The sequence below is a fragment of the Pan paniscus genome, chromosome 19 (assembly GCF_029289425.2).
Source record: "Pan paniscus chromosome 19, NHGRI_mPanPan1-v2.0_pri, whole genome shotgun sequence".
Taxonomy (NCBI): domain Eukaryota; kingdom Metazoa; phylum Chordata; class Mammalia; order Primates; family Hominidae; genus Pan; species Pan paniscus.
This window is the reverse complement of record NC_073268.2, coordinates 82,282,350-82,310,106: the sequence shown is the minus strand read 5'-3', so window position 1 is coordinate 82,310,106 and position 27,757 is coordinate 82,282,350. Positions and strand designations below refer to the sequence as shown.

The window sequence follows — 27,757 nt, the reverse complement described above, 5'->3', positions numbered from 1 at the left end:
GGACTGGGGTGGGGTGGGGCTGCATGGGAATGATTGTGCGGCGAGTAGACGAGCCAAGTAGGAAAAGATCAGCAAGTTGTATAAAGGCCACTGGGGAATACTCCTAGTTAGAGTGGGGGACCTTGGGCACAGTGAGTCACTGTGGCATCACACAATCCTTGCTGGTTTTGTTTTCTCAGTGACACATCTTCCTGATACACTGTGGTCACTCTACTGGCTAGTCTGCAAGTGGTGCCAGCTCACTGAGTCATCTACTGGAAAGACTGTCTTAGGCACGTAATACCTTGCAAAGATAATCTGCACTGCAGTGGGGCGGTCCATAGGGCTCAGATGAATTCCTGAGACTTTGGGTAAATCCTATTCTCTTCTGAGCCTCAGTTTTCTCAGCTATGAAATGGGAGTGGGATTCCACTTATGTGAACAAAGCCTATTGGCTTTGTTGTAAGGACTAACGAGGTTGTATATTTATTTCTTATTTTTATTATTTTTATTTTATTTACTATTATTATTATTATTTTTTGGAGATGGAGTCTTGCTCCGCCGCCCAGACTGGAGTGCAGTGGCGCAATCTCAGCTCACTGCAACCTCTACTTCCCGGGTTGACACAATTCTCCTGCCTCAGCCTCCCAAGTAGCTGGGATTACGGGCACATGCCACCATGCCTGGCTAATTTTTTTTTTTTTTTGTATTTTAGTAGAGACAGGGTTTCACCACGTTGCCCAGGCTGGTCTCGAACTCCTGAGCTCAGGCAATCCGCCCACCTCAGCCTCCCAAAGTTCTAGGATTACAGGTGTGAGCCACCATGCCTGGCCTGTTTTTATTTATTTTATTTTTGAGAGAGAGTGTCACTCTGTCACCCAGGCTGGAGTGCAGTGGTACGATCTTGGCTCACTGCAACTTCTGCCTCCCAGGCTCGAGCAAGCCTCCCACCTCAGCCTCCCCAGTAGCTGGGATTACAGGCATGCACCACCATGTCAGGCTAATTTTTGTATTTTTGGTAGAGACGGGGTCTCACTATGCTGGAGTTGGAGAACTCCTAGGCTTAAGCAATCCTGCCTTGGCCTCCCAAAGTGTTGGGATTACAGGCGTGAGCCACCATGCCAGGTGAGGTCTGGAATTTGAGGCCAGCCTGGGCAACATAGTGAGACCCTGCCTCTACAAAACACTTTAAAAATAATTAGCTGGGCATGGTTGCCTATGCCTGTAATACTAACTACTCAGGAGGCTGAGGTAGGAGGATTGTTAGAGCCCAGGAAGTCCAGGCTGCAGCCGGATGATGGAGCAAGACTCTGTCTCTAAAAAATTTTTGTAAATAGGCCAGGCGCAGTTGCTCACGCCTGTAATCCCAGCACTTTGGGAGGCCAAGATGGGCAGATCACGAGATCAGGAGATCAAGACCATCCTGGCTAATGCGGTGAAACCCCGTCTCTACTAAAAATACAAAAAATTAGCCAGGCACGGTGACGGGCACCTGTAGTCCCAGCTACTTGGGAGGCTGAGGCAGGAGAATGGCGTGAACCCGGGAGGCAGAGCTTGCAATGAGCCGAGATCGCGCCACTGCACTCCAGCCTGGGTGACAGAGCAAGACTCCGTCTCAAAAAAAAAAAAATTGTAAATAATAATGATTTAAAAAAACATTCAGGCTCTTTCTGATACTTATACATGGTCTGATGAATTCCCTTTCTTCTTCTTGTTTGTGCAATGGCTGTCTCTAACACAAGGTTTAGACTTTTGAATACTTTTTTTTTTTTTTTTTGCACAGATACCATTTCTTTTTCTTGTTTAGACACAGGATCTTGCTCTGTCACTGTCACCTAGGCTGGAGTGTGTAGCTATCACAGCTCACTGCATCCTCCAACTTCTGGGCACAAGGGATCCTGCCACCTCAGCCTCTTGAGTAGCTGGGACTACAGTTGTGTACCACCCAGGCCCAGCTACACTTTTTAAAGAGATGGGGGTCTTGGTACATTGTCCAGCTGGTCTAGAACTCCTGGCCTCAAGCAATCCCCCTGCCTTGGCCTCCCAGGGTGCTGGGATTACAGCCTTGATCCACCATGCCTGACCAGCACAGATAATTATTAATGATTGTTTCATACTCCAGATGTCAGCTTGCTTTGCAAAAACATAGCAGTATCTATTACATTCTTTGTAAAGATACGAGTAATAAAAGCTCACACTGCAAAATTTTCACAAATGTAATTTCATTTATTCTTCACCAAAGCCTTATTTTGTGGATCAGAACATTGAGGTTCACTGCCATCATGATTGATTTTCTAATTGTTATGATATCCTTCTGGAAAGGTGGGGTTTTTTTTTGCTGTTATCGTACATCTCAAGGGCCTTTAATGGGATGAGTGACTCACTGTAAAGTTTGTAAGTTGGGTGACTTTATCACTGACATCCCTCAGGAACAGCCACAAGAAGTAAATGGGGGTGGATTTTTAGTGTTTGCCACTGACACATTCTTAGTTTTAGCCAAAAAAAAAAAGAAATAGAAAAAAAGAAAAAGCTAAAGCAACCCATTACACAAGAATGCCGCCCCGTCTTGGACTCTCCTCTTCAACAGGGATGATTCCTGCCCTGTAAAATTACATTGTAAGAAACGTGTCAAAGATGAAAAAATTTGGAAGCATGTTCAATCAATAAGATTGCTGGAAAGCAAATGGAAATTACATTCTATCCAGGGAAAAGGAGAGCCAGCCACCTGCCAGAAATGGAAAGTTCACAGGACTGAAAAATAGCATCTGGCTTCCTTTGCAGTAGAATGTGGAGCCAAAAAGATACTTTCACTTAAAGGCAGTTAGGAAATTACCAGTTTGCTGTGAAGAGCACTGACCAGAGGGTGGGGAGAGGTGACAGAGGACAGCCACTGGAATCGGAGGAACCTGGCTGCTGATCTGGGCTCCTTCACTTCCGGGATAACCCCAGGCAAATTATCAACCTCTCTGGGCTGTTGTGGGAATTAAACAGAATAATGCATACAGGGCCCCTGTTAGCATCATATGCATCTAACATGCTAGTCCTCTTCCTCCACCCGTTGCTAGTCCTCTTCCTCCACCCGTTGGGATCACCTTGTGACTTTCACCTTTTTTTGGTTGCTGTTGTTATTTGGTTTTTCTTAGTTTACATCAGACACCTTGTGCAGTGGGCGCCATCTCCCTTTATGGAAGGTGAAGAGGCCTCATGCTTCTTGCCTCTGACACGTGAAGAACAGGAACACGAACAGGCCTGAACTCTTATGCACTTTCATATCTTTTTTTTTTTTTTTTTTTTTTTTTTTTTTGAGGCAGGTTCTCACTCCGTCATCCAGGCTGGAGTACAGTGGCACAAACTCGGCTCACTGCAACCTCTGCCTCCTGGGTGCAAGCAATTCTCCTGCCTCAGCCTCCTGAGTAGCTGGGATTATAGGTGCCTACCACCATGCCTGGTTAATTTTTTTGTATTTTTATTAGAGACGGGGTTTCACCATGTTGGCCAGGCTGGTCTCGAACTCCTGACCTCAAGTGATCTGCCTCCCTTGGCCTCCCAAAGTGCTGGGTTTACAGGCATGAGCCACCATGCCTGGCTGAACTTTCATATCTTCATTTGGATTGCCTGAAAGCAGAGCAACAGGCAAGGGCATGGGTGTCGGGAGTTTATTTTGGGAGTCATCCTAGGGAGCAAGGCTGTAGGAGTGAGGAAAGTGAGATGTAAAAGGAGGTGGCAACAATGAAGGCTGTGTTGCTGAGCTTCTCAGTGTGGACACTGGAGCTCCATCCATCCTGTTGGGGACCATCTGATGAACAATATAGAATGAATCTCACAGTTACTCTTAACGGAAGCCTAGAGCAATTTCACTCCTGGTCATGTACCCAAGAGAAATGAAAACATATGTCCACACAAAAACTTGTATATGAATATTTATAGTAATGCTAGTCATAATAGCCAAAAGATGGAAACAACCCAAATATGTCCATCAACTGATGAAGGGATAAATAAAATGTGGTATATCCATACAGTGGAATATTATTCAGCCATAAAAGGGAATGAAGGTTTTTTTGTTTTGTTTTGTTTTTTTGAGACAGAGTCTCGCTCTGTCATGTAGGAGTGCAGTGTGCGATCTTGGCTCACTGCAATATTCACCTCTGGGTTCCAGGGTTCAAGTGTTTCTCCTGCCTCAGCCTCCTAAGTAGCTGGGATTACAGGAACGCACCACCATGCCTGGTTAATTTTTGTATTTTTGGTAGAGACGGGGCTTCATCCTCTTGGCCAGGCTGGTCTCGAACTCCTGACCTCAAGTGATCTGCCCACTTCAGCCTCCCAAAGTGCTGGGATTACAGGCATGAGCCACATGAAGTTCTGATACATGCTAGAACATGGGTGAATCTTGACAAGATTATGCTAAGCAAAAGAAGCCAGACACACAAGACCATGTACTCTATGGTTCCATTTGTTTGAAATGTTAACAACAGGGAAATTTATAGAGAAATGAAGTAGATTAGTGGCTGCCTAGGGATGAGAGGATTAGGGGAGTAGGAGGGTGATCGCTTAAAGGGTTTGTTTTGGGCATGATAAAAATGTTCTAAAATTAATTGACTGTGGTGATGGTTGTACATATCTGTGAATATACTAAAAAAATGGAAGTTTACATTTTAAATAAGTGAATTATATGATATGTAAATATCTCAATGAAGCAGGATTTTTGTTTTGTTTTTGTTTTAAAGGAGGGGGACTGGGGCACTGAGTGAGGATAGACTCTGGAGTGTGTTAACTCTCCCATCACTTCTGGGCTGCAGACTGAAAACTGAGTGAATTCCTTGGGGTTCAGCCAGAGAAGCAGTGGGTGCTTTAGGTGGAAGACTCAGCATGCCTGCACCTAGCTGCAGCCACAATGAGAGGCAGCCTGAGAAAGTGTGGTCAAGGGCACCATGAATGTTGGCTGTACTCCTCCCTGGACATTGCATCTTAAGAGAGGGTCATAAAGATGTAGGAATGAGAGGAAGATTATTGCAATATGATCCAGCAATCCCATTTCTGGTTATATACACCCCAAAAGTTGAAAGCAGGGACTTGAAGAGATATTTGCACACCCATGTTTATAGCAGCATTATTCCTGATAGCCAAAAGATGGAAGCAACCCAAGTTTATAGATTGATGAATGGATAGACAAAATATGGTATAGACACACAATTGAACATTATTCTGCCTTAAAGAGGAAATTCTGACCTACGACATGGATAAACCTTAAAGACATTAGGCTAAGTGAAATAAGCCAGTGATGAAAGGACAAATGTTGTGTGGAGTGCTTATACTAAGTACTTACACTAAGTATTACACCAGTACTTAGTACCTATACTAAGTACTTACACCAGTACTTAGTACCTATACTAAGTACTTACACCGGTACTTAGTACCTATACTGAGTACTTGCATCGGTACTTAGTACCTATACTGAGTACTTGCATCGGTACTTAGTACCTATACTGAGTACTTGCATCGGTACTTAGTACCTATACTGAGTACTTGCATCGGTACTTAGTACCTATACTGAGTACTTGCATCGGTACTTAGTACCTATACTGAGTACTTGCATCGGTACTTAGTACCTATACTGAGTACTTGCATCGGTACTTAGTACCTATACTGAGTACTTGCATCGGTACTTAGAATAGTCAAATTCATAGAGGCAGAAAGTAGAATGGTGGTTACCAGCAGCCGGGAGAAGGGGCAAATGAGGAGTTAGGAGTTATTATTTAATGGATACAGAGTTTCAGTTTAGGAAAATGAAAAAAATCCAGAGATAGAGGGTGATGATATTTGCATAACAATGTGAATGTACTTAATGCTACTAAACTGTAACTTTAAAATGTTTAAAACATTTTTTAAGCCAATGGCTTACTGCACAAATAAAAAGACGCTATTAAAAAAGAAGGGGGAGAGTCAAGCTGTCTGTGCAGCCCCTTGATGGGCTTCCTGCTCCCACACCTCCCTTGGCTCTGCCTTTTCCAAGCCTGATTCTCCAGCCTTCTCGAAGAATACATGAGCTCCCTGATTTCCTTCCAGTGCATTCCTTTTCTGCTCACATTTGCCAATTACTCGCTGTTTCTTGCAGCCCAGAACCCTGACTCATCCACATCTAGAGTAGAATTGGCAAAGCAGAAGTTTCAGGTTGTTTTACACTATAGCCATTTATTAACACAAACCCTAGGGCCAGACTTAATATTATAGATGGGACTGTTTTTAGACAAGATTCAGCTTTTCTTAACAGCTAAAAGAAATTAGGTCCAACTGATGATTCAGGAAAAGTATGTGCTGTGAAGTGGCTTCTTAGTGGGGTGGGAGTGGGGTTGGGTCCGCTTGCTCTCTTTCTGCCGTCTTCATAAACACATTCTCTCTGACTGCAAGGCTACCATAGCCATCATTGGTTGGCAGGTCTGTCTTTTACCCAAATATGCTGATGGTAATAACAAGGAAAGGAGCCATCTCAGCCCCCGACCCTCCCACCTAAACCAACCCTGGGGCTTCACAGCAGGATCAGGGAGATTTATTAAAAGGAGAAAAAAAAAAAAAAAGAGTTGCCACCCTAAGTTATACTCTCCATTCTCCACTCGCTCCCATCCCTGAGAAGGAGAGGCCGGTATGGTATGTGTGAAGACTCATTGCAGAGGCAGGTGGGGCAGTTCTGTGGAAATAACCAAATGGGAGCAGTTACAAGGAGTGTGGGAGGCAGAAACTGACCAGAGGGGAATTGACTGCCCCTCAAGCATGCATGAGCACACCCTGTGCATGAGGTCCTTTCAGTTAATGAAGAGAACCTCTATGGGGCTGTCACTGTCACCCCCAGAGCAGCAAAGCCTGACATACAGAGACCATGTCTTGGCAGGGACCAGAGCTTATCCGTAGCATCCTGGAACCCAAGGATCAACTTGAGAGATGCTGGGATCATGGACGAAGGCCTTAGCTCAGCCCCTGCCCCACTTTTCTCCCATCCAAGTACTAAGCAGGCCCAACCCTGCCTAGCTTCCAAGATCAGACAGACGGAGAATGTTCAGGGTGACATGGCCATAGACAGCTGGGCCACTTTTCTAAGGCCACAGGAGCCCAGGGACTTTCTGACCAAGTGGAGGAGGAGTGAGTGACAGCCTCAGGAATCTATGAGGATTGAACTTTCTGCTAGTCATTGGGTAGGAGCCCAGAGCAATTGAAATTTGATTTTGAGATAGAAAGTAATAGAACCTTTGGTGCACCAGAATTTATACTCAGCACATAACTCTTCCACTTTTCAACTTCCAGCTTTCACTGAAGTCTGTAATCATACCTCAAGTCAGATGCCTAATTCTCTTCACTGCAGAAGTAACCTCTGTAAGCAAACGCTGTACAGTGGAGCTATGTTACATGTTTTTTGTTTTTGTTTTTGTTTTTGTTTTGAGATAGAGTCTTGCTCTGTCGCCCAGGCTGGAGTGCAGTGGCACTATCCTGGCTCACTGCAACCTCTGCCTCCCGGGTTCAAGTGATTCTTCTGCCTCAGCCTCCCGAGTAGCTGGGACTACAGGCATGTGCTACCACTCCTGGCTAATTTTTGTATTTTTTAGTAGAGACAAGCTTTCGTCATGTTGGCCAGGCTGGTCTCGAACTCCTAACAAGTGATCACCCACCTCGGCCTCCCAAAGTGCCGGGATTACAGCGTGAGCCACCGTGCCCGGCCCTGTTTTGTTTGTTTGTTTGTTTTTGTTTGTGTGTGTGTGTGTGTGTGTGTGCATATGTGTCTGTGTGTGTTGCTTTTGTCTTTTTTCAACTATTACTTTAGGTTCGGGGGTACATGTGCAGGTCTTTTACATGGGTAGATTGTGTGTTGCTGGTATTTGGTGTATAAATTATTTCATCACCCAGATAGTGAGCAGAGCACCCGATAGGTAGTTTTTTGACCCCATTACATGTTTTCGATTAAAAGAAGTTTAATCTGAACTTGAACCAGGTCTAAAGCTATGCTGCAGTCTCCTTGTCATCTCTTTCTGGTTACTTTCCGTCTTTGATTTTTGTGATTATTAATTTTACGTATCAACATGACTGGCCAAGTAGGGCCCAGATTCAACATTATTTCTGGATGGGTCTATGAGGGTGTTTACAGAGGAGATAAGCATTTGAATCTGTGGACTCAGTAAAGTAAATTGCTCTCCCCAATGTAGGTAGGCATTGTCCAATCCACCAAAGGCCTGAATAGAACAAAAGGCAGAAGGAGGAGGAGTCTGCTCCTTTTCCCCTGTCTCTCTGCATCAGCCAGAGAATCTCCTCTTCTGTCCTCTTCCCCCTGCTCTCGGAGTGACTTTTCCATCACCAGTTCTCCTGGTTCCAGGCCTTCACACTCAGGCTGAATTATACCATGGGCTTTGCTGGGTCTCCAACTTGCAGTTGGCAGATCGTGAACTTCTCCATAATTGCATGAACCAATTCCTCATAATATTAGCTTGGTGCAAAAGTAATTGCAGGCCAGGTGCAGTGGCTCACACCTGGAATCCCAGCACTCTGGGAGGCTGAGGTGGGCAGATCACTTGAGGTCAGGAGTTCGTGACCAGCCTGGCCAACATGGTGAAACGCTGTCTCTACAAAAAATACAAAAAACATTAGCTGTCTGTAATCCCTGTAATCCCAGCTACTCCGGAGGCTGAGGCAGGAGAATCACTTGAACCTAGGAGATGGAGGTTGCAGTGAGCTGAGGTTGTGCCATTGCCCTCCAGCCTGGGTGATAGACTGAGACTCCATCTCAAAAAAAAAAAAAATGAAAATTATTGCAGTTTTTGCCATGAAAGTGATGGCAATTATTTTTGCATCAACCTAATAAATCCTATATATAAGCAGAACGTTACTGTTAGGTTTGTGTAGAGAACCCTGATTAATACAAACCTTCAACTGATTTTTGCTCCCAAGTTAGGGCTGCCCTCTCTTTCTTAGCCCTGTGGGGAACTTCTGGAATGTTAGGACCATCTCTCAGGTCTCCCATCAAAACTCCTCACTCAGCTACTTGAACTACTCTTGGGCAGTCAGGGCAGCCAGAAGTCCCTGGCGCAGTGGTCCTCAAACCTGGTAATGCCTCAGATTCACTTGGAGCAAAGTAAAAATACATCCAGATCCTGAACTAATGCCTGACTAAATTGTAGGCTCCAGGGACGGGACCAGGTGTCTTTAGTTTAATAATTGCCTCAGGCAGTTCTGAAACACAGCAGGGGATGGAAACCATTGTCTCCAGCAGAGCTTCTCAGACTGCCAACTTCCTAACCCCAGAGGAGAATCAGCCAGGAGTCCCTGGAGCAGGTCTGGGTCCATAGCTCCACTGCCCACTAAAAGCCGAAATGTCTTTGAAGCCTGGTGTTTTATCTTCAAACTTATTTTTATTCTGATGTCTTAAAGCATGAATTCTGCCCTCTCTGACTAATGGCTCATTTTGATTTTATGGCAGTGTTAATAATGCCAGCTATTATAAATCCGGATTTCCCATCAGTCATCATGTATTAACTTTCTACTCTCAAAGTTTCCATGAAAATACAAGGATGGTACTTTAATTAATGAAACCTATCTGACCGTCACAACAACATGCACAGTAGTTACAATTAAACAGTACCCATTTTACAGATGAGAAAACTGCAGCTCAGAGAAACAACATAGCTAGTAAATGACAGCAGCATTTTTTGATTTTTTTTTATTGTGGTAAAATATACATAACATAAAATTTATCCGTGTTTAAATGTCAAATTCAGCAGCCTTAAACACATTTACAATGTTGTACGTTTGTATTAGTCCATTCTCACACTGCTAATAAAGACATACCTGAGACTGGGTAATTTATAAAGGAAAGAGGTTTAATGGACTCACAGTTCCATATGGCTGGGGAAGCCTCACAATCATGGTGGAAGGCGAAGGAGGAGCAAAGGCAGGTCTTACATGGCAGCAGACAAGAGAGAAGAATGAGAATGAGTGGGGGGAAGCCCCCTATAAAACTATCAAATCTCGTGAGAAATCACTCAGTATCATGAGAACAGCATGAGGGTAACGACCCCAAAATGATTAAATTACCTCCCCCTGGTTACCTCCCATGACACGTGGGGATTATGGGAACAACAATTCAAGAGGAGATTTGGGTGGGGACACAGCCAAACCATATCAACATTCATCACCGCTATCCAATTCTAGAAACTTTTCATCATCTTGAACATAAACTCTGTATCCATTAAACACTAACTCCCCATTCTCCCATCCCTCCAATAGTAACCACTGCTCTTTTTTCTGTCTTTATGAATTTGACTACTCAAGGTACCTCATGTAAGAGGACTTAGACACAATATTTTCCTCTTGTGTCTGTCTTACTTTATTTAGCATGCCTTCAGAGTTCATCCATGCTATAACATGTATCAGACAGAGCAGCAATTTGAGCCCATTTCTAATAGATTTCTAAATCCTTGCTCCTTCCACTTCCCATTTGCCTCCAAATATTGGAATGGCTGGGAGGTAAAAGAGAAATTAAGCATATTTTGTTTGGTCAAAGAGTTAGAAATGAGATGTTCAGTGGAGGTTTCAGAGAGGCAAAGTCCAACCTCAGAGACTGGAGAAAAACTTCTCATATTTGGAGCTGACTCAAAATGAAACAGGGCTGTCTCATTAGGGAGTGTTACCTGCCTCTGGACGTGACCAAGCATCGTTCAGATAACCAGGTGCCAAGGCTGATTTATTCTAGTCCCCAGGATTTTTGGTGGGAGAGGGGAGGTGATGTAATAGAAATAACTATTTTCTTTTCTTTCTTTTTTCTTTCTTTCTTTCTTTCTTTTCTTTCTCTTTCTTTCTTTCTTTTTCTTCCTTCCTTCCTTCTTTCCTTCCTTCCTTCTTTCTTTCCTTTCCTTCCTTCCTTTTTATTTTCTTTCTTTCTTTTTTTTTTTTTTGAGACAGAGCCTCACTCCATCACCCAGGCTGGAGTGCAGTGGAATGATCTCGGCTCACTGCAACCTCTGCCTCCTGGGTTCAAGCGATTCTCTTGCCTCAGCCTCCCTAGTAGCTGGGATTACAGGTGTGTGCCACCATGCCTGGATAATGTTTTTGTTTTGTATTTTTAGTAGAGACGGGGTTTCAGCATGTTGGCCAGACTGGTCTTGAACTCCTGACCTCAAGTGATCCACCCGCCTTGGCTTCCCAAAGTCCTGGGATTACAGGGATGAGCCACCGTGCCCAGACAAAATAACTGTTTTCAACTGGAAAACATTTAAAACGTATTTTCGGCTGGGCTCAGTGTCTAATGCCTGTAATCCCAACACTTTGGGAGGCTGAGGCAGGCGGATCACGAGGTCAAGAGATCGAGACCATCCTGGCTAACATGGTGAAACCCCATCTCTACTAAAAATACAAAAATTAGCTGGGCGTGGTAGCGCATGCCTGTAGTCCCAGCTACTCAGGAGGCTGAGACAGGAGAATCGCTTGAACCCGATAGGCGGAGGTTGCAGTGAGCCGAGATCACGCCACTGCACTCCAGCCTGGGTGACAGAGCGAGATTCCATCTCAAGAAAAACAAAAGAAAAACAAAACAACAACAACAACAAATGTATATTCCTGGGCAACCCTGCAGAGTCTAATTTATTGATATTGGAGAGGACCCAGGGATATATTTCAGAAAAGCCCTTGGAGACCTGGAGATGTACTCCAGGGTAAGTAGCCAGTGGATGAGATGCTAGCCAACCCCCACCCCAACACCAGATCTATTCCATTCGAGGGCTGGATAATCATTCTCAGCCAAGGAGTTTAAGTTTCAACTCATTTATCAAAAGGACAAGGTCTGCACTAAAATGGGCTCTAATGACTGTCCAAATCCTCTGAGAAACAGAGGTCAGTGGTAGGTGGCTGTGTCTTGGTAATGATTCAAGTACTGAAGAGAAATATTAAATGGTGAGCAGTCAAGCCCATTTGCATCATGAAACATTGCCAGGCTTGGGAAGTAGTAATAAAAATTGTTTCCGTGTCTGTGGAAGTAATGGGCCCCACTCAGCACCCCTCTGGGTCCTACCCAGCATGTGTACCAGCCTTGAGCTCTAGGTGAACACCTGCCCCTTCTCCATCCCTGCCCCCAGCACTCCCTCGTCCCTACCTGTCCCAGCACTTAGTTACCAGGTGTGGAGGTGGATTGGGAGGAGAAGAGGAGAGGCACAGCAGTGGGCAGCAGACATATGGCACTAGATCAGATTAATGACACAGGACTCATCTGGGGATCTTGTTAAAATGTAGATTTTGGCCAGATGCGGTGGCTCGTGCCTGTAATCCCAGCATTTTGGGAGGGTGAGGCGGGTGGATTGCTTGAGGTCAGAAGTTCGAGACTAGCCTGGCCAACACAATGAAACCCTGTCTACTAAAAATACAAAAAATAGCCTGGTGTCATGGCACACGCCTGTAATCACAGCTACTCAGGAGGCTGAGGCAAGAGAATCAATTGAACTCGGGAGGCAGAGGTTGCAGTGAGCAGAGATGGCACCATTGCACTCCAGCCTGCGCAACACAGCAAGACTCTGTCTCAAAAAATAAAAAAAAAGAAAAAAGAAAAAGAAAATGCAGATTTTCCTTCAGTGTCGGGCATGGCGGTGGGACTGGAGACTGCATTTCTTTTCTTTTTTTTGAGACAGAGTCTCACTCTGTCACCCAGGCTGGAATGCAGTGGCACAATCTTGGCTCACTGCAACCTCTGCCTTCCAGGTTCAAGTGAGTCTCCTACCTCAGCCTCTGGAGTAGCTGGGACTACAGGTGCCCGCCACCACACCTGGCTAATTTTTTGTATTTTTAGTAGAGATGGGGTTTCACCATGTTAGCCAGGATGGTCTCGATCTCCTGACCTCGTGATCCACCTGCTTCGGCTTCCCAAAGTGCTGAGATTACAGGCGTGAGTCACTGCGCCCAGCCTGGAGACTGCATTTCTTACCAGCTCTGAGGCGATGGATGATACTTGCTTCTGCTGCTGATGTCCCTGTTCCAGAGACCACACTTTTAATGGCAAGGGTGAGGGGACTCTGGAATCAGAATACCTGAGTCTAAATCCTAGCTCTACCTCATAACAACTGCATGACCCTGGGCAAAATACTTAACCTCTGAGAGCCTCAGTTTCTGAATCTGAGAAAGGGGGAAATAATAGGACTTAGCGAATTGTGAGAATCACATAAGATAAGGTATAGAAAGCACTTAGCACGATGCCTGGCACATAGTAGGAACGGTACACTAAGATTAATAAGCAGATTGGGCCTCGTGCGGTGGCTCATGGCTGTAATCCCAGCACTATGGGAGGCCAAGGTGGGTGGATCACCTGAGGTCAGGAGTTTGAGACCAGCCTGGCCAACATGGTGAAACCCCATCTCTACTAAAAGTACAAAAATTTGCCAGGTGTGGTGGTAGGTGCCTGTAATCACAGCTACTCTGGAGGCTGAGGCAAGAGAATCGCTTGAGCTTGGGAGGTGGAGGTTGCAGTGAGCCAAGATTGTGCCACTGCACTCCAGCCTGGGAGACAGAGTGAGACTCCATCTCAAAAAAAAAAAAGAGCAGATTGGGCCTGGTGAAGTGGCTCACACCTGTAATCTCAGCACTTTGGGAAGCCAAGGAGGCAGTATCACTCAAGGCCAAGAATTCAAGTCCAGCCTGGGCAATATAGGAACACCCCATCTCTTAAAAAAAAACAAATTTAGCCAGGTGTGATGGTGCATACCTGTAGTCCCAGCCACTCCAGAGGTTGAGATGGGAGGATTGGCATGAGCCCAGGAGTTTAAGGTTGCAGTGAGCTATGGCTGTGCCATTATACTCCAGCCTGGGTGACACAGTGAGACACTCTCTCTAAAATACAAAATAAAGCAGATTGAAGAAAGCGGGCTTCTAGTAGAAACAGAGACAGGAAAAAAGGCAGAAAGTAACTTCCGGATCAAGAACTGAGCTGGCCTCTGGGCATGGCTGTCTCTTCTACTGCTTTTTTGTTCAGCCACCCCATGTGTTAGCCCACATGGAAAATGCTTCTGCTTTGTAATCTGCACTTTTTATGGGGCTTGTTCAGATGGTGCTGGTATAAAGGCTGAAACCCACATTGCTGGTGGGAACTACCTATGGGGTTTCCTTGAATTTGGTGCCACCGCACCTGCTCAGCGACCGTGCCTTGATGTGCTTTAGATCAGCCATCCCTAAATTGCTATCCTGTCGCTTCAGTCCAAGCAGAAAGAAGCGAGTAATGAGTCCATCCTGATGAACAATTCAGGGAGGAACATTCTTTTCTTCCCCTGGTGAGACTTCATTGACTACCCAGGCAAGAAGCAGCAGGAGCTCTGAATTACCGTGATCTTGTTAGCAGCTATGGCTTGCCATTGGTGGAGCAGGTACATCTTGTGCTAAAGGATGCTGGTAGGGCAGAACCCTCATGAAAGGCTACTGGCCTGATTTTTTTTTTTTTTTTTTTTTTTTGCCAATTCAAGAGAATTGTCTGTACAACTCTTAGTCTTAGTCTTATTTCTCCCAGACATTCAAGACTCTAATAGTAGGCTAACTCATTTTTTATTTGTAACTAACTATCAAAGCCTGGTATAACTCAGTGAGAAAAAAAAATCCTGGTTAGAAATGTTGCAAACAAACAAAAAAAATCTTCTCTAATATGTGACCAATCCCACAGTAGCCACAATGGCTTAGAAGGCATTTGAAGTCTCTTCTACAGCAGTCTCATGGGGCCTTTTTTTATTGTATCAGAAGGATGAAAGATGGGTCAGCTCCTCCAGGATTCTTATCTTTTATTTCAGGAGTCTTCAGTTAAACCTGAGCTTCAGACCTTTTCCATGTAATTGGATCCAAGTCAGGACCTCAGTCTCTGTTTCCCACCTTTGAGTTTAGGAGAGCAAGCTCTAGGGCTGCATGAAACGAGGTCCTTTTACCAATAAAAAAGAGAGGCCAGGTGCAGTGGCTCATGCCTGTAATCCCAGCACTTTGGGAAGCTGAGGAGGGCAGACCACCTGAGGTCAGGAGTTCGAGACCAGCCCGGCCAGCATGGCAAAAATCCCATCTCTACTAAAAATACAAAAAGTGGCTAGGTGTGGTGGCACACGCCTGTAGTTCTAGCTACTCAGGAGGCTGAGGCAGGAGAATCTCTTGAACCTGGGAGGTGGAGGTTGCAGTGAGCCGAGATCACTGCCACTGCACTCCAGCCTGGGCGACACAGCAAAACTCCATCACAAAACAAAACAAAAAAACACACACACACAATAAAGATGGGACAAAAAGAAGTGTCTTGGTCTGTTCCTGCTGCTATAACACAAATACCTTGAATAGGTTCATTTATAAACAGCAGGAATTCATTTCTCACAGTTCTGGAGGCTGGGAAGTTCAAGATCAAGGCACCTGCAGATTCAGTGTCTGGTGACGGCTGGTCTCTGATTCCAAGATGGAGTCTTGTCACTGAATCCTCACGTGGCAGAAGGCATGAATTCTTACTACATCCTTTCATGGCAGAAAGGCTAATACTGGCTGAACTTTCTTCCTCAAACCCTTTTATAAGGGCATTCATCACTTCATAAAGGTCCTGCCTCTTAATACTGTTGAATTGGGGATTAAGTTTTGACATGCCTTTTTTTTTTTTTTTTGAGACAGATCCTCACTCTGTCACCCAGGCTTGAGTGCAGAGGCGTGATCTCTGCTCTCTGCAACTTCTACCTCCCAGGTTCAAGTGATTCTCCTGCTTCAGCCACCCGAGTAGCTGGGATTACAGGCAACTGCCAGCTAATTTTTTTGTATTTTTAGTAGAGATGGGGTTTCACCATGTTGGCCAGGCTGGTCTAGAACTCCTGACCTCAGGTGATCCACCTGCCTCAGCCTCCTAAAGTGCTGGGATTACAGGCGTGAACAACTGCGCCTGACCTATGCCTTTTTTTTTTTTTTTTTTTTTGAGACAGAGCCTTGGTCTGTCACCCAGGCTGGAACGCAGTGGCGCAGTCTTGGCTCACTGCAACCTCCACCTCCGGGGTTCAAGTACTTCTCCTGCCTCAGCCTCCTGAGCAGCTGGGATTATTGGTACCCGCCACCATGACCGACTAATTTTTGTATTTTTAGTAGAGACGGGGTTTCACCATGTTGGCCAGTCTGGTCTCAGACACCTGACCTCAGGTGATCCGCCCGCCTCAGCCTCCCAAAGTGCTGGGATTACAAGCATGAGCCACCTCACCAGGCCTTGACATGCATTTTGGAGGCACACAAACATTCAGCCATATCAGGAAGGTTCAGCAGTCCGAGTCCAAATTGGTTTCAGGCAATAGCAGCCCTGATGAATGTAATATTCCAGATGGATCAGTTGCACAGGTAACCTATAGCTTGTGTCTCGAGTCAACACATTTCTCATTTTAACCATTTCTCATGCAGATCTTTTTGAAATGCACTTCACACACTTTAATATGGAAAATTCAATCTATTTTCAATGGATTTTGTAATCATCATTACGATATTCTTTATTCTAGTTACAAGCTCAGGAATTGTTGAAGTGTAGACCCATACACAAAACAGCCTCAGACCCTCAACTTTTATAACTAATCTTTATTGCTTTTTTAATTACAAAGTGATACAGTCTTAAGTTTTTTTAAAGTTATGCATTTTTTTGTGTAGTTTTTACTATCTCCTTCTAGACTATTCGCCTGGCATGTTGTCACTTTTGTCTCTCTTTAATGTATTTCTAGCAGCATCCCTCTCATTTATAATCATTCATCTAGATTCTGGCTGGGAAACTGCACAATCAGGCTAATTACAATTGTGTGTGAAGAATACCCTTAAGACAAATGCTTAGCCAACCAATATGACTGTTAGGATAGAAGGATAGAACTTACCAGTGGATTTGGCATGAAGATTACTGTGGAATCAGATAGGCCCAAGTGTAAAGTGCCTCTTATTGGTATTGGGAGCTTCAACAAATGACCTTATCATCCTCAGTTTCCTCGGTGTACCTTCAGTTTCCTTAATGTAAAATTTAAAAAACAAGGCTGGGCACAGTAGGTCATGCCTATAATCCTAGCACCTTTTGGCCGAGGTAGGTGGATCACCTGAGGCCAGGAGTTCGAGACCAGCCTGGCCAACTAGGCGAAACCCCCATCTCTACTAAAAATACAAACATGACAGACGTGGTGGTGCACACCTGTAATCCCAGCTACTGGGGAGGCTGAGACACAACAATCGCTTGAACCCGGGAGGCAGAAGTTGCGGTGAGCCAAGATCACACCACTACACTCCAGCCTGGGTGACAGAGTGAGACTGTGTCTCTAGATAAATAAATAAATAATAAACAAAACAAAACAAAACAGAACACCTAACTTGCATGGCTATTGTGAGGATTAAAGGGAATAGGATGTAAAACACTCATGACAGTGTTTGGCTCATGATGGTGACTCGAGGAACACTAGTTTCCTCTCTCATGCATCCCTCCCATGTATCAGGATACTGTGGCAGAATGTGTCTAGGACAATAGTTCTCAAACTTGAACTTGCATCAGAATCTCCTAGAGGACTTGTTAAAATATAGATTGCTGAGCTGGGTGTGGTGGCTCATACCTGTAATCCCAGCACTTTGGGAGGCCGAGGCTGGCGGATCACGAGGTCAAGAGATCGAGACCATCCTGGCCAACATGGTGAAACCCCATCGCTACTAAAAATACAAAAATTAGCTGGGCATGGTGGCGCATGCCTGTAGTCCCAGCTACTTGGGAGGCTGAGGCAGGAGAATCTCTTGAACCCAGCAGGCAGAGGTTGCAGTGAGCCGAGATCGAGTCACTGCACTCCAGCCTGGTGACAGAGCAAGACTCCATCTCAAAAAAGATACAGATAGATAGATAGATAGATAGATAGATAGATAGATAGATAGATGTAGATTGCTGGGCCACAACCCCAGAATATCTACTTTAGGAGGAGCAGGTTGGGTCCTGAAAAATGTTTCATAAAAAATTTCCAGGTTATACTAGTGATGGTGATGCTGCTGGTCTGGGGGCCATACATCGAGAACCATCAGTCTAGGAGGTAGATATACTTGCATCCAAATTCCTGCTTGGCCCCTTGGCAGTTGTGTTAATTTGGGCAAGTTATTTAACTTTTCTGAGCCACAGTTTCCTAATCGGAAACAGGAGCATGATAACTTTTGCCTGATAAAATGTTGTAATGTGATATGGCAGTTGGGAAAGATCTAGTACTTAATAAATCTTTTCTTTTTCTTTTTCTTTATTTTTTAGATGGAGTCTTGCTTTGTCACTCAGGCTGGAGTGAAGTGGCATGATCTTGGTTCACTGCAACCACTGCCTCCCAGGTTCAAGCAATCCTCCTGCCTCAGTCTCCGGAGTAGCTGGGATTACAGGTGCCTGCCACCATGCCCGGCTAATTTTGTGTGTGTTTTTAGTAGAGACGGGATTAGGTCACGTTGGCCAGGCTGGTCTCAAACTCCTGGTCTCAAGTGATCCACACACCTTGGCCTCCAAAAATGCTGGGATTACAGGCGTGAGCCACCGCGCCTAGCCAATAAATCTTCATTAATCTCAATGTTGCCTTCTTTGTGGCAGAGTCTCTTCCTGTTTAGCTTAAGGACTTGTAGTGTTCCAAGGAACTACAGCGACTAGGTGATACTGCCCCTAAAATTATGTACATCTTATCTTAGAACCTTTAAAATAAGACATCTGTCATTTCTCAAGAAGGGCAATAATAAACTCTGTAGTAGGTAGCAAATTTTGATCCTGAGCAGGTAGCTTAGGACGCCAATTTCATTAACTTCCCACCGGTTTATCTTCTGGGGCAATGAAGGATTAATTTAAAAAGTACTACATCCTGAAGACTGAAAAGACTTTTACGGAAGAGCATATACAAGTTCATGAGTACTTTCTCTGTTGGGTATATGTGGGCTGTGGGCTGTGGGTTGAGAGCAGCTACCCAGAGGCATAAAAGCATTCTCATAAGTTGCAAAGCAGGTACAACGCTAATTGAATTTGTTCTGCTCAGATCACATACTCTCCAGGAAAGAAAAAAAAATGTTTTCCTGCTGTGAAATTGGTTTGCTGGTGTTCTGCCAAATGAAAGCCTTATAGTAAAGGCATCAACTTTAATTATTCATTTCTATTTGCTTAAAGAAATATTCTTATGTGACATACATATGTTCATACATTTCCTTGTTGTAACAACATGAACTAAATAAGTCACTTTCACACATAAATGAAACTCCATGAATTATTATTGCTAACGCATGTTCTCTATATTATTCAGCTGGAGAAAAGGTAATGTTTGTGTAATGGGGAAGAATTACAGAGCGAAAGATGAGGATCTTTTTAGTGTTTTTTTCAGGTAGACAGGAAAAAAGGCAAAGGCTACCATCTGCTATTACTGATGATATTACTGAGGAATGGATACATTTCTATCTATAGAGATTTATTAATGTACAACTGGTTCTACAACTTTATTTGTTCAGTCTACATAACCAAAATGAGGCTTCAAGTCCGGAAGTTCCCTGTTACCCAAGGCAAACATATTAGGGTCTGTTCTGCCATCTGGTGTTCTTTGAAGGAAACATCCACAGAGGCATTATGAGATAAATAGCCAGTGTTGCCTATGTTGGTGGTGGGTGTTACAACCTCGATGAAAAGCAATTCCAGAATCTCTGCCAAATTCCAATAGGAGATAATTTGAGAATATATATTAAGAAGAAAAATATACATACCCTTGGAGTACCAATTTCACTTTTATGAATTCATCTTTTGGATATATTTATACATGTGCACAAAGAAATGTATATAAAAATATTCCTAGCAGTACTGTTGGTAATAGCAGAAGATTGGAAACAAGCTAAACATCCATGAGTGGGGTACCGGTTAAATAAATTGTGACATATTCCTACAATGGATATAGTATAGCATGTTGTTGTTTGAAAAAAAAGTCAAATCTATATTTACAGATATGAAATGATCACCAAGACACACACACACACACATATATATGTATATATATATATATTTTTTTTTTTTTTTTTGTTTTAGATAGAGTCTCACTCTGTCACCCAGGCTGGAGTGCACTGGTGTGATCTTGGCTCACTGCATCCTCCGCCACCCTGGTTCAAGTGATTCTCCTGGCTCAGCCTCCCAAGTAGCTGGGACTACAGATGCACGCCACCACACCCAGGTAATTTTTGTATTTTTGGTAGAGACAGAGTTTCGCCATGTTGGCTAGGCTGGTCTCGAACTCCTGACTTCAGGTGATCTGCCTGCCTCAGCCTCCCAAAGTGCTGGGATTACAGGCATGAGCCACCACACCTGGCACCAAAACATTGTTAAGTGAAATAAACATGATCAAGAACAATGTGTATCGGTAGGGTGTGGTGGCTCACACCTGTAGTTCCAGCACTTTGGGAGGCCAAGGGGGGTGAATAATCTGAGGTCAGGAGTTCGAGACCGGCCTGGCACCAACATGGCAAAACCCCGTCTCCACCAGAAATACAAAAATTAGCCAGTCATGGTGGCATGCGCCTGTAGTCTCAACTACCCTGGAGGTTGATGCAGGAGAATCACTTGAACCCAGGAGGCAGAGGTTTCAGTGAGTCAAGATCATGCCACTGCACTCCAGCCTCGGCAACAGAGTAAGACTATCTCAAAGAAAGAGAGAGAAAAAAAGTAACAACATGTGTAATATGCTGAAATTTGTATAAAAATGTTCATAATGCATAGGATATTTCTAGAAGGTTTAATCAAAAATAAAATTTTGAAGGCCTCCCCACAACCATAGGAATGGACTTCCTCCTTGGCCAGGACACCTAAAATTTAGCCTGAAAGACTTGTTCAGGCCATGATGGGGAAGTGGGGGTCAGATATGCCTCATTATACCCCTCCAGCATTAACATCAATGCAGACTTTAAGTCTGATGTGAAACATTTACAATCTAGTCTCACTGAAGCCTGTTACTGCTACTTGGAGGCTTCATCTGCATGATAAAACTTTGGTCTCCACAACCCTTTATCTTTTTTTTCTTTTTGAGACGTAATCTTGCTCTGTCACCCAGGCTGGAGTGTAGTGGCGCAATCTCGGCTTACTGCAACCTCCACCTCCTGGGTTCAAGCGATTCTGCTGCCTCAGCCTCTGAAGTAGCTGGGATTACAGGCGCCCACCACCATGCCTGGCTAATTTTTGTATCTTTTAGTAGAGACAGGGTTTTGCCATGTTGGCCATGTTGGTCTTGAACTCCTGATCTCAGGTGATCCACCTGCCTCGGCCTCCCAAGGTGTTGGGATTACAGGCACGAGCCATCATGCCCGGCTTCACAATCCCTTATCTTAATCACAGTATAATTAAATCTACCTATGACCTGGAAGCACCCCCTCATCTGCCACTGCTTCAACTTGTCCCACCCTTCCAGATCAAACCAATGTTAATCTTACATGTATTGACTGATGTATTGTGTCTCCCTAAAATGTATAAAAGCAAGCTGCACCCCCAACCCCATCCCCTGCTGACCACCTTGGGCACATGTCATCAGGACCTCTGAGGCTGTGTCAGTTGCATCCTTAACCTTGGCAAAAATAAACTTTCTAAATTTGTTGAGATTTGACTCAGATACTTTTTGGTTTACCAAGGATACTCAAGAAAGTGGTTGGCCGGGTGTGGTGGCTCACACCTGTCATCCCAGCACTTTGGGAGGCTGAGGTGGGCGGATCATGAGGTCAGGAGATCGAGACCATCCTGGCTAACAAGGTGAAACCCCTCTCTACTAAAAATACAAAAAAATTAGCCAGGCGTGGTGGCGGGTGCCTGTAGTCACAGCTACTCGGGAGGCTGAGGCCGGAGAATGGCGTGAACCCAGGAGGCGGAGCTTGCAGTGAGCCGAGATTGTGCCACTGCACTCCAGCCTGGGTGACAGAGCGAGACTCCGTCTCAAAAAAAAAAAAAAAAAGTGGCAACCGTGATTGACTTTGAGGGCAAGAACCAAGGTGATCACCAGTGAGAAGGTAACTTATCTCTCACTATTTACATATTGTACTGTAGAAATACTTTTCTTTTTTCTTTTTTGAGACAGAGTCTCACTCTTGTTTCCCAGTCTGGAGTGCAGTGGCATGACCTCTACTCACTGCAATCTCCGTCTCTTGGGTTCAAGTGATTCTTCTGCATCAGCCTCCCAAGTAGCTGGGATTACAGGCTCCTGCCACCACACCCGGCTAATTTTTTTGTATTCTTAGTAGAGATGGGGTTTCATTATGTTGGCCAGGCTGGTCTCGAACCTGTGACTTCAGGTGATCCACCTGCCTCGGCCTCCCAAAGTGCTGGGATTACAGGCGTGAGCCATCGCACCCGGCCTAGAAATACTTTTTAACATGTGCTTGTATTACCAAACCCTAATATGTATGCTTGGATGACAATGAACTAAGCTGACTTGAAGCCTCATTTTGGTTTTATAGACTAAATAAATTGTACAACATTGTGTGTGCATGTGTGTGTGTGTTTGTCTTTTACAGAGTTTCACTCTTGTTGTCCAGGCTGGAGTGCAATGGCACGATCTCAGCTCATTGCAACCTCCGCCTCCCGGGTTCAAGCAATTCTCCTGCCTCAGCGTCCCACATATCTGAGGTTACAGGTGCCTGCCACCATGCCCAGCTAATTTTTGTAGGTTTAGTAAAGGTGGGGTTTCACCATGTTGGCCAGACTGGTCTCGAACTCCTGACCTCAGGTGATCCACCTGACTCAGACTCCCAAAGTGCTGAGATTACAGGTATGAGCCACAACACCCGGCCAGAACTTTAATACATCTCTATAGATAGAGATGTTTCATCAGTATTGCCTAACACATGTTAAAAAGTTCAAATAACTTTTAAAAACTAGTGTCCTGCTGTAGTTCTAGATTGTCATGACTATTACCAACAAATTCACTGAAAAATATATTTTTTAAAGAAAATAAAGAGAATTCATCCCAGTAAACAGTTTGTAAACCAGGGAGATGCAGTCTTTGGTACAAAACAAAGGTGCATTCTGAGAGAATAAAGAGAGAAGTTATCTTTTATAGAGAAAGTTCCCTCCCAGGTTCCCACTCTGGTCTGCTTATGCAAATGAAGGATGCAAATTTATGTAGTTCTGATTGGTCAACACTTGCTGAGTTCCAGTTGGCTGATGCAGATCACAGTCTATTGACTGATTTAGGTCATGTAAATAGAAATAGACAATTCACACTACTATATGGCCCAAATGTTAAATACGTAAAATTCAAGACAAAAAATTTTTCTCTTATGTCCATTGCTGTGATCTAGTGTTAGCCATGGTCTTTTGTTCAAATAACATGAAATGAGGGCATAAGATTTTTTTTTTTTTTTTTGTGAGACAATCTCACTCTGTTGCCCAGGCCGGAGTGCAGTGGCACAATCTCAGCTCACTACCACCTCCACCTCCTGGGTTCAAGTGATTCTCATGCCTCAGCCTCCTAAGTAGCTGGGATTACAGGCATATGCCACCATGCCTGGGTAATTTTTTGTACTTTTTAGTAGAGACTGGGTTTTGTCATGTTGGCCAGGCTGGTCTCGAACTCCTGGCCTCAAGTGAGCCACCTGCCTCGGCCTCCCAAAGTGGTAGGATTACAGGCGTGAGCCACCATGCCTAGCTGAGATTTTTATATTTATCATGCTGATTTTGATAAATACATCTCAGGGACTAACATCTACGTGTGGAAGAAAAGGAGGGTCAGGAGGTATAGTAATTTCTTCCCCCATTTACAGCCACATGAAGCTCTATCTTGCTACTAGCTGAAGACAAGCAGTAAATAATAAACTGCATTGGCTTATTTTGAAAAATGACTTTGAAAAAGGTTAAGAAACACTACTCAGTGGCAATCTTATCTTTTAACTGAGGCTTTGCAAGCAGCTGCTGCTGGGGCCTCAAGAGATGTGATAAGATGACAAGATTAACTTTGGTTATGTAGGGGAAGAAAAATAATTTTCTTTCTACCCTCCATAGTTCTTAACTGGGACTCCCTGAGCAGATTAACAAGAGAAAAACAAACAAAAGTTTATTAGCTTGTATACCTCATGTACGCATGGAAGAAAACCATGGAGAAATGCATAAACCTCCAGAGTAGATCTCCAAGGAAAAGTTTAATCTTCAGGTTTAAATGCTGCCCTTTTTATTAAACAAAGAAAGAAAGGTGTGGGGAAAGACCCCACAGTCTTTCAAGATGGCCAGAAAAAGCACTGAAAAGCAAGGGTCAGTTTTGTTGTTTTGTTTTGTTTTTTTGAGATGGAGTCTCACTCTGTCGCCCAGGCTGGAGTGCAATGGCGGGATCTTGGCTCACTGCAAGCTCCGCCTCCTGGGTTCAAGGGATTCTCTTGCCTCAGCTTTCCGAGTAGCTGGGATTACAAGGATGCGCCACCGCACCAGGCTAATTTTTGTATTCTTAGTAGAGACAGGATTTCACCATGTTGGCCAGGCTGGTCCTGAACCCCTGACCTCAGGTGATCCACCCGCCTTGGCCTCCCAAAGTGCTGGGAGTACAGGCGTGAGCCACCACTGCTCCTGGCCAAGGGTCAGGTTTGTTAGGCAGAGTTAAGTCCAGGCCTTCTCCATCCTTTAGGAATTTCTAGTGATTTTCTTTATAGATGTAAATTTCCTTACAAAAGGGCGACTTTTCTGAAATACTCCTGTGTCTGCAGTTTCTCAAAATAACCAGCTCGAAATAACCCATACATAAAAGAGACATATTTTGGGGTAGCATATTCTGGTCTCCTGCAGTCATATTTGGGGGTGGTGTGTCCTGAGACCTATCAGTCACCTTTTCTAAATCTTTTCCAATTCTGCCCTCTCTCTCTTTGGGCCACCACACTGGCTCTCCTTCCATACTTTGACTCTTTTGTTCCAGCTTCCACTGAGGCCTAGAACTCCTTTCAAGGTATTCCTCCTGGGCCAGGTGCGGCGGCTTGTGCTTGTAATCCCAGCGCTTTGGGAGGCTGAGGCAGGCGGATCAGTTGACCTGTAATTCCAGCTACTCGGGAGGCTGAGGCAGGAGAATCGCTTGAACCAGGAATTGGAGGTTGCAGTGAGCAGAGATTGCGCCACTGCACTTCAGCCTGGGCGACAAGAGCAAGACTCCATCTCAAAAAAATAAAAAGATATCCCGGCCAGGCACGGTGGCTCACGCCTGTAATCCCAGCACTTTGGGAGGCGGAGGCAGGCAGATCACAAAGTCAGGAGATTGAGACCATCCCGGCCAACATGGTGAAACCCTATCTCTACTAAAAATACAAAAGTTAGCTGGGCATGGTGGCGTGTGCCTGTAATCCCAGCTACTCGAGAGGCTGAGGCAGGAGAATCACTTGAACCAGGAATTGGAGGTTGCAGTGAGCAGAGATCGCGCCACTGCCCTCCAGCCTGGGCGACAGAGCAAGATTCTGCAAAAAAAAAAAAAAAAAAAAAAAAAAAAAAAAAAAAATCCCTTCTGTTTCAACCAAAATGCTTACCTTTTGAATGCTACTATATCTGCTATATGTATGTCATCTGATTAAATTAGTTCATTCATATTACAATATGAATGAGGCTTAACTTTTCCAGGACATATTTATATTTGTATTTTCTTTTTTTCTTTCTTTCTTTTTTTTTTTTTTGAGACGGAGTCTTACTCTTTTGCCCAGGCTGGAGTGCAGTGGCATGATCTCTGCTCACTGCAACCTCTGCCTCCCGGTTTCAAGCTGATTCTCCTGCCTCAGCCTCCCTCAGCCTCCCGAGTAGCTGGGATTACTGGCGTCCACCACTACACCCAGCTAATTTTTGTATTTTTAGTAGAGATGGGGTTTTACCATCTTGGCCAGGCTGGTCTTGGACTCTTGATCTTGTGATCCACCTGCCTCAGCATCCCAAAGTGCTGGGATTACAGGCATGAGCCGCTACACCTGGCCTTTTTTTTTTTTTTAAGGTAGGGTCTTGCTCTGTCACCCAGGCTGGAGTATGGTGGCACTATCACGGCTCACTGCATCCTTGAACTGGGATCATGCAATTCTCTCACCTCAGCCTCCTGGTTAGTTGGGACCACAGGTGCATGCCATCATGCCTGGCTAATTTTTTTCTTTTGCAGTTTTTTCGTGGAGATGGAGGTTTGCCATGTTGCCCAGGCTGTATCTGTATTTTCCAAAGAGAATTTTATTAGCGGAAGTGAACTTCCAGTTGGCAAGTGTTGCCAGGGAAATGGCTCTGAGCAACGACGTTACTTCCCTCCTTGCTTCCCTTATCAGTCAGTTAATAGCTATTTCTGGAGCACTGACTGTGTCAGGCACTGGTCTACGTGCTGGGGATACAGCCAGTAAAGACAGAGTCAGCCCTTGAGAGGCATGTGTTGTGTGGGACATTTATTGGCCGTAATAAGGATGGCACCATGTCTGAGAGGCTGAAAAAGAGACCCAGAGCCAGTGAGCGAGACATAGGGTTTATTGAGGACTTCTACATGGAGTGGTCCAGGGGCAGTGAGCTGGACAGAAGAACCGTGACCTGCCACCACACCCAGCTAATTTTTGTATTTTTTGTAGAGACGGGGTTTTGCCATGTTGCCCAGGCTAGTCTTGAACTCCTGAGCTCAAGTGATCCATCAGCCTCAGCCTCAGCCTCCTAAAGTGCTAGGATGACAGGTGTGAGCCATCGCGCCTGGCCTGCCCTGCTCATTTTTCTACATAGCACTTACCTTAACCCTTCATCTATTTGTTTATTATTTGTTTATTTTTGTCTTTCTTCTCCCACTATGATGTCAGCAACTTCAGGGTAGAGATTTTGCCTGCTGTGTTCACAACTGTGCCAGCACATGGTTGACCTTGAAGAACAGTCCTGGAGTAAATGAATACTTGGATGAAAAGTGGAAAAGGGAGAAAGCTGCTGATACAGGTCAGCAGAGCCAGATCACACAGGGCCTAGTAGAACAGGATGGGGAGTTTGCATTTTGTTCTAATTTTTTTTTTTTTTTTTTTTTTGGAGACAGAGTCTCACTCTGTCGCCCAGGCTGGGGTGCAGTGGCGTGATCTCGGCTCACTGCAAGCTCCGCCTCCAAGGTTCACACCATTCTCTTGCCTCAGCCTCCTGAGCAGCTGGGACTACAGGCGCTCACCACCACGCACAGCTAATTTTTTGTATTTTTTTTAGTAGATACGGGGTTTCACCATGTTAGCCAGGATGGTCTCGATCTCCTGACTTCGTGATCTGCCTGCCTTGGCCTCCCAAAGTGTTGGGATTACAGGCGTGGGCCACCATGCCTGGCCTTTGTTCTAATTTTAATGTGAAGCCATGGAGCATCTAAGCAGAAGAGTGACCCAATCTGTTATTTTAGGATGATCACTCAGTTAAACTTCCAGGGCCTAGAACTTGATGTTATGATTGACAGGATGCACATCACTTTTTGAAGAAACCCACTTCATTGCTGAAAGTCTTTAATTATTAAACATTAGGGCAGGCGCCGTGGCTCACACCTGTAATCCCAGCACTTTGGAAGGCCGAGACAGGCAGATTACTTGAGCTCAGAAGTTCAAGATCAGCCTGGGCAACATGGTGAAATCCGTCTTTACAAAAAAATACAAAAATTAGCCAGGCGTGGTGGCAAGCACCTATAGTCCCAACTACTTGGGGTGGGGGTTGAGGCAGGAGGATCGTTTGAACCCCAGAAGTCGAGGCTGCAGTGAACTGAGATTGTGCCACTGTACTCCAGCCTGGAGGACAAAGTGAGACCCTGTCTCGAAAAAAAAAAGAAAAAGAAAAAAAATCCATTTTTTCACACACTGAATCTTTCTTTCT

The 27,757-nt window shown here is 44.7% G+C and overlaps 1 protein-coding gene across 7 annotated transcripts in view; it reads left to right on the top strand.

Annotated features, from left to right (window-relative positions):
* The window catches only part of APOH (apolipoprotein H), a 91,859-nt gene that overhangs the window by 29,232 nt on the left and 34,870 nt on the right, over positions 1 to 27,757 (top strand). For 5 of the 7 annotated variants that reach the window (XR_008621640.2, XR_008621639.2, XR_010110707.1 and 2 more), the window contains one exon: positions 18,221 to 21,559. The exons of 1 other annotated variant lie outside the window; for it this stretch is intronic. The gene's annotated coding sequence lies outside the window, so the exon portion shown is untranslated. Of the gene's footprint in view, positions 1 to 179; positions 9,391 to 18,220; positions 21,560 to 27,757 lie in introns of those variants that run through there. One more of the 7 variants, XR_004667312.3, reaches the window with a different exon arrangement.